Source organism: Mercenaria mercenaria, chromosome 10, assembly GCF_021730395.1.
Source record: "Mercenaria mercenaria strain notata chromosome 10, MADL_Memer_1, whole genome shotgun sequence".
Classification (NCBI taxonomy): Eukaryota; Metazoa; Mollusca; class Bivalvia; order Venerida; family Veneridae; genus Mercenaria; species Mercenaria mercenaria.
The window spans coordinates 30,646,409-30,658,134 of record NC_069370.1 but is presented as its reverse complement, the minus strand read 5'-3'; positions in this window follow the sequence as shown (position 1 = coordinate 30,658,134).

The following is an 11,726-nucleotide window of genomic DNA, read 5'->3' as shown; positions in this document are numbered from 1 at the left end:
CTTTACTCTTGTTATTATTTTTTGAAAGTAGTCCGTTACTTTGTCAGCCCTTTGCCGTGTCCAATCCCATTATTCTAGTTTGTTTACAAGTCCAGTAACTCTCGCCACTTAATGAAACAGTGTATGTGAATGGCCTAGAGGTTCACTGGTCGGCAATTTAGTGGAGGCTTTAAGACTGAAAATAGGCCCGAATTGTGCACTTTAAGAAGAGTTTTTATCTTCATCTGATACATTACTATTATCTATAATAAAACATTTTAGATGTAGAACCCACTTCTACCCACCCTTTTTATGAAAAATTATAAGGGTCAGAATTATGTCCCTTGAAATTATTTATAATGGTATTGGTATACAAATCCCACGAAATACTTATTTATGTAATACAAATGTCCCACCATTTTTTTGCGAAATGTAAGTCTGAAGAAATTATTAATCAGTCTGGGTGTTCAGAAATGAAAAAAATGTGAATATATGAGAGTTACGGTCCTTGATTTTGTCAATTATAGAAAAATTGGACAACATTTTAATGGTACATTATAAGTTTGGTGTTTGAATAGTTTTGTGCAGCTATCTTTTCGAAAACGATGTCATAAGTAGTTAAGGATGTGCTCATGGGTTGTGAAACCCTATTTCTACCCCTCCCCCCTTTTCGAAGAGGGAGGGGTATATTGTTTTGCAGATGTCGGTCTGTCGGTATGTAGAAAATGACCTCTATTGAAGTAGGTCAAATGTCAAGGTCACAGTGGCCCGAAACAGTTAAACAGTTTCCGGATAATAACTCACGAACTCTCATGAAAGTTGATTGAAAGATAAGTCATAACCAGCAGATAAACTCTATCGATTTTGGGATTAGTTGGTCAAAGGTCCAGGTCACAGTAACACGGAACAGTTAAACGGTTTCCGGATGATAACTTGATGCCTAGGACGACAAAACTAAATAAGAAAAATTATCATGACCAGCAGATTAGCCTTATTGGTTCTAGGTTTAGTAAATCAAATGGTCAATAAAATCTGTAAAAAGATCCTTTTGAAGCAAAGAATGCAACCAATAAGAATAATAGCAGATTCGGTTTGATTGAGTCTGTTCATGAGAGATAATGAAATGTGTAACACCTCTCACGCCCAACGCCCTCCCAACCCTCCTCCCATTTTTGCACCGGTTTAGGTGGAACTGTATTACACATGTGTTGAATGAACTCCATGATCCCAAAGGACCAGAAAATATGAGAACACTGAATTCAAGTACGGGGAGACTTTTTCAAGGCCACAGTAACCCGGAACAGTGTCCGGATGATAACTTGAGAACGCTTGGGCCTAGGATCACGAAACTTAATAGGGAGGTTAACCATGACCAGCATGTGACCCCTATTGATTCTGAGGTCAGTAGGTTAAAGGTCAAGGTCAAATTGACCAAGAACAGGCTTACGGTTTCCAGATGATAACTCAAGAATGGTTAGGTCTAGGATCATGAAAGGTGATTGGGTGGTTGGTCATGACCAGCAGATGACTCCTATTGATTTTGAGACCAGTAGGTCAAAGGTCAAGGTCACAGAGACCCAGAACACTTAAACAGTTTCCGGACGATAACTAACTCTTGCGGACGATTGGGCCAAGGATCGTGAAACTTGATAGGGTGGTTGATTATGACCAGCAGATGACTTCTATAGATTTTGAGGTCAGTAGATCAAAGGTCAAAGTCACATTGACCAAGGTCAGTAGAACATATTTTGCCAAATAACTAGAGAATGCTTTGGTCTAAGATCACATTTGATACGTATGTCGCTTATGACTGGTAAATGACACTGGCACCAGATCAGAAAGAAAATGCCTCCGTACGTGTTACACCCTACCCCTAGGTATTCTATAAGAACCATGGTCGTGAACGGGAAAATATACTAACCCATTTCAATCGCGTATTTCATATCTAAAACACGCAGTTCAGTAAATGTGTACTATTGACATTAAACAAGTGGTAATTTATCTTCCGTTGTGTACCGGTCACATTTCATCAGTAGTTCTTATCTTAGAAAAACAACGTGTAGTTTACATTTTTTTCACAGGTACTCAAAAAACTTGCTTGAACTTCCCTGGTGAAGTTCCGTCCTAGTTTATAGACACACTCTGATTGGCTGATGTGAAAATGTATGTCAGTCGTCATTTTACTACACGTGTACGCTAAAATGTTTATATGCAGCATAAATGTGCAAAATGAATTAAATAAACAGCATAGATGTATAACTATGTACGATTTCAAATTCAAAACCATATACAAGATGAATTTCATTCATCATTTCGAGTCTTATCGTAAAACTGTGAATATATTGCATTCTGTTTTTGTTTGTTTACATTTCGCTTAACATGTGCACACTGTCGTGACCTCTAGACCGGATGTTCATTAGGGAAGTTCACGCAAGTTTTTTCTGTAACGTTGACTAAAGCATAAAATATACGGAGCATCTCTGCAATATGGAATATTGAGACAAGGTGACTGGTGCACGATTGAAGATAAATTATCGCTTGTTTAATATCAGTAGTACACATTTACTGACCTGCGTGTTTTAGGTATGAAATACGCGATTGAAATGGGTTAGTATATTTTCCCGTTAATGACCATGGTTCTTATAGAATACCTAGGGGTAGGGTATAACATGTACAGAGGCATTTCTTTCTGATCTGGCGCCAGTGGTAAATGACCCATGATTATTGATTTGAGGTCAGTACACCAAACGTCAAGTGCACTATGACCAAATAATTTCTGCTCCTTGTGCAGAGTTCATGCTTAGTTATCCACTTAGACACAATTTGAAATTATTGAAGCTTTTAATGGAACATCAAGGTATCTTGATGATACCACCTATATTTTTCAGAAATGGTGAAACACATTTACAAAAAAGAAAAGAGTTACACCTTAACAAGGCTAATAATTCAGATTTAGAAGCGTACTTTTTTATTTAAATTTAAAAGTTGTGAAAAATAATCTACAAACGAAAATATATGATAAAAGGGATGATTTTAGTTTTGAAATTGTCAAAGTCCCCCACCATGATGGAGATGTCCCTCGAGCAACATCATACGGTGTCTATATTTCAGAATTTATTCGTTTTGTAAGAGATTGCTTAAAGATAGAGGATTTTAATGATAGAAATCTTCATATCATCAAGAAATTATTACAACAGAGTTACCATTATCATAAGCTACGGAAAACATTCAATATTTTTACTACAGATCGTCCGAACTGTTAGAAAGTATAATACTTACCTTAAAACACTTTTAAAACTTGGACTTACACACCCGGAATTCTATGGAGATGTAGTTTATAAAAATCGGAAAACTAAACTTAGTCCTTATTGTAATCAGATATTTGTAAAATGTGTTAAAAAGTTTATCAAAAGAGATACGATGCGGAAATTGTGAATCAAAGTGCTTGTTTTGTGATTGACCCCTCTACAGTTAATCACTACGCTTTCGTATTTGATGGTGCGTCTAAAATCATAAGTGTTTACAAGACTCCATGATACTTTTCTTCTAAATCCTATATAAAACTGGCGGAGGGAGTGGAATTTTGTCTTGCAGCTTTCTTTGCCGTGCTTTTAAAAACTAGGCTCTTGGTGCTCTGACTTCAGACATGTTTTTGAGTACATTGTTGTACTTATATACCTTAAATTTACCTAAATTTTATGTTTTACTTAATTAATCTGGTATTCTTTCGCTAATATTAAAGCCTTTTTCAGCGGGGATTTTATTTATATTGTGTTGTCTAACTAGTGGAAAATAGGGTAAGTGCGAGGTTGACATGCTCTAAACGCGTTTAAACTCCCAGTTTCCTTTATATAGGTCACTGACCGTTCCAAGGCGGTGCCCCTATTTTCAACAGGTTTTCTGTCTGTCTTATATTTTCTGTTGCGTATGTTGTCTTGTTTATTGTAAGCGCTTTTTCCTCCTTCTCCTCACTCCCCCTATCACCCCATCCCTTCCCCTTGAATTTGCGTTTTTATGGTATCTCCTCCCCCTTTACTACGAGTTAGTTTTCGTGCTCCTTTAATTTGGGCTGCCAGAATCCTAAGGCGTGTCTTTCCTGCTTATAGGTGTGTGTTTTGTGCTTGTGTGTCTAAAGCGGTGACCTACAGTGTTGTTGTATCTTATTTGCCTGTTTACCTATGTTAGTTAGTTTGGTGTGGTTGTGTGTTTATCTTTGGTACATGAATGTTTCCGCTATTGTGGTTTACGTTGTAGTGTAACCGTGATTAAGGAACGTAGCAATCCCTTTCTATATTTATCCTAGTCCTACTTTCCGCTTTAACCTCCTCCCCAGCCACACTTTCTGCCCCTTACCACTTCCTCCCTCTCTATCTATATTTTACATACATTTATATGTACTTGTTGGATTTTTGAAACAACACGTCTGTAATATTTTTGCGTTACAGCTTCTTTTTCAGATCAAGGTCAGATAAGAATGAAAGCCAAAAAATTACATAAACATAATTATTAGCCATAAGCTTGTTGTCATTACAAAAGTATGGTGGCTGATTTCTGCCATTTCGCGTTTTCGCCCCGTCATTCTATTACTTTTTCTGATGTCCTGCATTATTTATTTACCAGTACACGCGCATATAACTGTTAACACTTTGGGCTAGACTACAGAAGTGATGTATTTTTAATTTTTATTATCTAAAATATATTTCACAACTACATTCATAGAGCTGCGCCATGTGAAAACCAGCATAGTATGTATGCGACCAGCATGGATCCAAACCAGCCTGCGCATCCGCGCAGTCTGGTCAGGATCCATGCTGTTCGCTTTCAAAGCCTATTTCAATTAGAGAAACCGTCAGGGAACGGCATGGATCCTGACCAGACTGCGCGGATGCAGTCTAAATGAAAGTTGTTTGTTTTTGGTGGTATGCCATGGCAGGTATATGTCCATAATATGTGTTTCGACATGGATTACAACTACATCAGTACATGCAATCGACAGTTAATTCTAGGTATAATTCAGGCTAGATCTGTATAAAATTTAATATAAAAAAACTGCTTGTTGAAAAAATTTCTACATCAAAATCGAGATTCTTGCCACAAATCGGTATGGTTGTTCCTTCGAATTTGGCACAGGAGTTTGTTTACGTTAAGATCGTCTCGTTTATATGTTTCTTTTTCTTTGAAGCGAAGCCGGATTATTTTAAAACTTCGGCTATCTGATTAGTTAAGCAGCATAGGAAACGGGCGTGTTATTCTTAGTGTGACAATTTTGAATGGTGGACCGCATAATTTTGTTATAACTTGTGCTTTTATATACTGTTTGAATATCTTTGCACTTTTGAAATTTAAAGTACGGTCGACCTTTTTTGTTTTGTGAATTTGTATTGCAATACAATTTGATTAAAAACTATTGCAGATTCAGGTATGTGGACCAGTTGCTTGCAAATTTTGTACATATTCCGTAGCTTACACTCGATTTTCAGAAAAAGGTCAGTTTTGAAAGTCCGACACTTTGAAAAACTAGTCAGAATCTCGATGGTTCACATTGCGTTAGGACATATTTGAAACAGATCTGAAACATTGTAAGAGTTGAATTTACTTTTAGATATTCAGGGCCAGCATTGATACTTTTGATTAATTGTATGCTTTGAATCAGATTTTTGAGTTGCGAATGCCTAATTTGAGAGTATTAATGTTTTTATTTTTCTGTTTTCTATATCGTTGTCATATTGATATTGTTCTTATCACTGAGGCTACACAAGTTTTTTTATAATGAATATTTCATACAGTTGTTGAAGACTTCAGCATTTGTATTAAATCTATATAGTTGGGTAAATTGTTTATTTCTTTTTATTTGTAATGCTCTATTTTTTACACGTTCATTCAAAGGTATGACTCCTTCCTCAAGTATTCTCATACTAAATTCAGTTTGAGTCAACGCCCTAGATGAACTGCATGCTCCACGTGATAGCAAGTGTAGTTGCCCAAGTCACAACACTTATTCTCTGGGAGACTCTGGCTGTCTGCTCCCTAGCGAAATACACAGGAAGTCCAGTAAAATGGTATATCGTCCACGAGGGACAGTCATCCAAGCAGATACAGTCTAGCCAGCTAGAAATGGTTTGTAAAACCATTATGTAGAGAGTCCAACATCACGAACCCGTTGCATAATAATGTACTGAATTTAACATGACATCTAGGCTTGTTAGAATTATTTGTTACTTGATAAATGCTTACAGCTTATATGTGCACTCCGTCTGACACGACATGTTTTCTATGGAGTAAATCATTACTTTCTTCGCTATTGCTTTGTTATTGATACTGGATTTTTTGTTAAAGCATCACGTGAATATATAATAAGTACATGTATTATTTTTACAGTCATTTTCAAATGATCAGGCCACGGATTGAGAAATTGATATGATTGGTACGAAGCTGCTGCTTTTTTGTTATGTATGGTAGAAATGTCAATACTCTCTAGCAATGGAACAAAACATTTGAATAAGAAATGAATATACAAATGTATGCCTATATGGCAAAGAAAAGTCTGAATTCAAGAAGAATATCTTATGCATAGATAACGTCATGTTGTAGTCTGGCCCAACTGAAGTTTATCATATCTAACTGCAGCTAAAATATTTCACTTTCAACACGTAGATTTCTGTAAATGGACGTTAGACTTGGCAACGGTAGCAATTAGGGTGCGATCGCAAAATAAACAAACGGCAGTAGACTAAACGATGTAAATATGCTTATATGTAAAAACAAAAAGCACAGACAATTTTTTATGAGAAAAGTTATTCTAATGTATCTCAGCTTCAAAAGGTCATAACGCCTCCATAATTTATTGATAAAAAAGACAGTTTTCAGGAGTTACGATGAGAGCGGAATATTAAAAGAACAGTGTAACTGTTAAATAAACATCTAGGAGTTTTGAGGAACAACTCTCATTCAATCACATATGAGCCGTGCCATTGGAAAACCAACATAGTGGCTTTGCGACCAGCGTGGATCCAGACCAGTCTGCGCATCCGCGCAGTCTGGTCAGGATCCATGCTGTTCGCTGTCAAAGCCTATTGCAAATAGAGAAACTGTAAGCGAACAGCATGGATCCTGACCAGACTGCGCGGATGCGCAGGCTGGTCTGGATCCAGGCTTGTCGCAAAGCCACTATGTTGGTTTTCTCATGGCACGGCTCATATCTTAAAAGACAATTTTGCAAATGCTTTCTAAATATCAAATATTCAGAAATGACTATAATAAAGTTTAACTTCATTTATCAATAACAGCATAAAATGATTATGAATTAAGCAATGAGCTCACTATTATCAGATCAGTAGAAAACTGAAATTATATCCAACTATGAAAAGTACATGTTCTTTTGTAACTTCATATATGCAGATTGCATCTGTAACCAATTGGATGTTGTATGACGAAATGTTATAAAAACGTTTCTTGTTGTCTGCTATATTCAAATTCATAGAGTTTTTATTCCGCAATCGCTCATTAAATTTTATAGTTTTATGAAGGAAAAAAATCTGCCAAGAGACGCACTATTTTGCAAAACAACATTAGTTGGTCTTTCGAAAACACAAACATTTCCACTCAGCTTTAAGTTTCGAAAGGAAAAAACGAATTCGTTAAAGCTCTATGATACTGTTGGAAAGCCTTTCTGTCAGAAATTGTCAGAATGAGATGGTGAAATAGCAAGGTATGAGACAATGGATAGGTTAGTGATGGTTAACCCCATCAAGGACCAGACGCTAACATCTTGGCAGAACAAGGGTCCGTTTTCTGCTCAAATACAAGTGCAAACTTGATATAAAAATGAAACAGTATTTTAAAAATCATCAACAAATCGACCCTTGTTAATCTAAGTTCTAAAACGGGCATTGTTATATCTAAAACTCTTGGCGGTCTTACTTCGGAAAAGTTATTATGTACACTATGGTGGCTGATTTCTGCCATTTCGCGTTTTGACCCCGCCGGGTGAAAAAAAAAAACACGAGAATTAACAAGTTAAAGACTCGCTATTAAGCGGGGTCGCGGAGCGAAAGCTCGTTGTTTAGCGGGGTCGTGGGGCGAGATTTAGTAACTGGTATGTCGGGGGCGCAGGGCGAAAACACGATAATTAGCGCTGCTTTAACGTCGAGTTGCTTTCGTACCGCGCCCCCGACATTTCAGTTACTAAATCTTGACTTTTTGCCCACGACCTCGTTAATTATCGTGTTTTCGACATTGTGGCTGATTTCTGCTATTTCTTGTTTTCGCCCCGCGACTTCGCCATTTTTACTTGTTAAAGCTCGTGTTTTCGCTTGGTGAGGTCGCGGGGCGAAAACACGAAATGGCAGAAATCATCCACCATGGTACACGATTTTATGTTTTGTTTGAAACATCCGGATCTTTGGTCACTAGTGTAAGAGCGTAATTCAATTTGATATGGATTTTTCATTTCCAATGTCTTGACAAACAAGTCATATTAAGTATCAGCGTGAAGATGCCTTGCACCCACTTCCCTTACAGACCGTCCTTGTTTTAATTTACTTTTTATATGTACCCTGTTATATGTTATTTATTTTGTCTTGTACGTTAATGATGTAACCTTAGCCTTTCTCTCCAATATATTCAAATTGTATCTTAATGATTTTGTCTCTCATCAACTTATTTAACTGCAGTTGTATCTTATTGTTGAGTATACAAAAATGTATAAACGTTTCTAATATACATATTTTAACTGTAATTGTATCTTGTTCCTGGAAAGTCTTTCGCCCCAACATATATTATTGGTAACTGTATAAAATTTATTATTAAGTTTATATGCGAACATTATGATAAAGCAATCAGCACTTCATTCATTCATTCCTTTTAGAAAAAACTTTTCCTTGTCTACTTTATTCAATCCATGTTTTACAACTAATATTGTAATTTACATTATATTGTAAGAACAAAATACTGTTCGTATTTAATGGTGCTTTGTATAGCATGTAACCCGTTAGTCGCCCTTGGCTGATTTCAACGTGCTTAGTGCTTGTTGGCAGTAAAGTCAGCAACAGCGCCAGTTTCGTTATATCAACGACACGTTGGGGTTACGTAAAATACTTTGATCGATATATTAGATCGGAAAACCGCAACATACATTTTCCCATGCAGGAGCATCATGCACCAATAGGTATTAAACATGGCAGCGTTAGAATAAAATTTCACTTTTATGCTATAAAGATGTAAAGAACAACAAAGTTCATTACGATTCATATTTTTAACCTTATGTTATGATTTAATCTAATATAAAGGAGAACCATTAGAAAACCAAAATAGTGTTTTTGCGACCAGAATGGATCAAGACCAGTCTACGCATACGCGCAGTCTGGTCAGGATCCATGCTGTTCGCTTTCAAAGCCTGTTGCAATTAGAGAAACCGTTAGCGAACAGCATGGATCCCGACCGGACTGCGCGAATACATTATGTTGGTTTTCTCATGGCGCGGCTCATATAAAGCAGAGCCATGTTTAACCATATCGTAATAATAAGATGAGGTTATACGTCTGCAAAATTATTTCATGAGGGTGTAAAACGACTGAATTATACACGTAGCGTGAAACCGATTCGTATTGTTAAGATGTTTTAAAACATGGATTGTAATATGTCTTTAATCAAAACAAATACAAATAGGGAAGCACTATTTCATGGCGAATGTATGACGCCAAATGTAGTACATCGACATGATGTTAACGGGTAACTGTGTTTAAACAGTGTTAGAATAGGGAAAGCAACACGTCCCGCGGAATAACTTAGTCTTATGAGTTATTTTACGCGCCTAATAACCGTATACAGTGTGTGGATTAAGTGTATATAATAAAATAATAACAAAGAGAGACAACTCGTACAGTAATATGTCGCCTTTAGTGTATTATAGCTACTTACCTTGTTGAATGTATATGATAATGGATCACTTCATAAATATTGTATTGTACATTTACCACTGAAGTAAAATCAATAGAATTTTATATTATTGTGTACCACCATTCTGTTATAGCATTTCGATTCTAAAACGCCTTCTATATAAAATGGTAGGTCAAATACAGCAGTACTCATTTTCGGCACCTATATGGCGCCAAATAAAATGTCAACGTCACGTTAGATTTCCGTGCTTTGACAGAAATATGCATTAACATTTTGTAACTGGATTGAAAAACCACCAAAAAAACTTGTATTTGTGTTTGACATTACCGAAGCTCTCAATGGAACCTCGAGCTACCTTGATATGATATTGTAAATATGGACAACCTATATTTTTCAGAAAAAGTAAAATAGTACGACACATTTATCTAAAAGAGTTACATTGAACAAGGCTTATACCTCAGATTTAGAAGCGCCATTTTTGGACTTAAATGTAACAATTGTGAATATAATTTAGAAACAAAAGTATATGATAAAAGAGAAGATTTCAATTTTGAAATTGTAAACTTCCCCTCCTTGATTGGGATGTCTCTCGATCGATATTATACGGTGACTATATTTTACCATTTATTCGTTTTGCAAGAGCTTGCTCAAAGTTAGAGTATTTACATGATAGAAATCTTCTTATTACCAAAAAGTTATTACAATAGGGTTACCGATATCATAAACGACGGAAGGCTTTCACTAGATGTTGCTACAGATCGTCCGAATATTGAAAAATATAACACAGACTTTAAAACACATTTCTTAAACTTTGTTTTACACACCCGGTATACTATTGGGAGTAGTTTATAAAAGTAGGAAAATTAAACAAAATGCTAATTTTAATTAAATATTTGTAAAATGTGTAAAAATATTTATCAAAAGAGGATACAGTGCGAAAATCGTGAAGCACAGTTCATGTTTGGTGACTGACCTCTCTACAGTTAATAACTTATTCGCTACGCTTTGCGATGAGTAATAAAGTATAAAACACTGTGAAGCTTTTCTCCTAAATCCGACACCATCCAGCTGGTTTACGGACGGTCGGTAGTTCTACATAGGTGCCCGCTCGTGATGAAATAATGCAAGGAGGGGCACCTGGGATCTTCCTCCACCATCAAAGCTGGAAAGTCGCCATATGACCTACAATTGTGTCGGTGCGACGTTAAACCCAACAAAACAAGTCCTACAGAAAACGGACGAAGGGAATGAAATTTTGTCTTGCAGCTTGCTTTGTCGTGTCCTTAAAAAGTTAGGCTCTTGGTGCTCTGACCTCAGACAAGTTGTCGAGAACATTAGTGTAATTATAGGTATCGCACAGTGTTAGGGCGTTTTGAAATGTAAACAAACAAAACAATTACATAAAATTAAGTCAATACACTACGTTTACGACGCAATCAGTGATTCCTCGTTGGCAGAGCGGTTACGGTATTCGTTTTATACTTCGATTCCATGACCCGTAAAAAATCATTTTTAAAACTGTATTTATTATTTTTAATATAATCTGATGTTTTTTTTAAAGTTTAGTTTTATCAATTTTACATCAATCTTACACTTAACTTTAGATAGCATTGACTGGTCATAACTTCAGTATCCATTGATGATACTACCGATTTTGTACGAAAATAAGAACAACAATGAATTAGAAACCAGAGAAAAACAAACTTACACAAAATACGTAATGCAAAAACTGTCAAAACTAACACAAAATGATTACATGACCATCCACTTTAACCTACTGTGCCATCAAGCCAACTATCGATCTTATATCGTACATCTTTTTTTTTAATCAAAAAATAAACTGATTGATT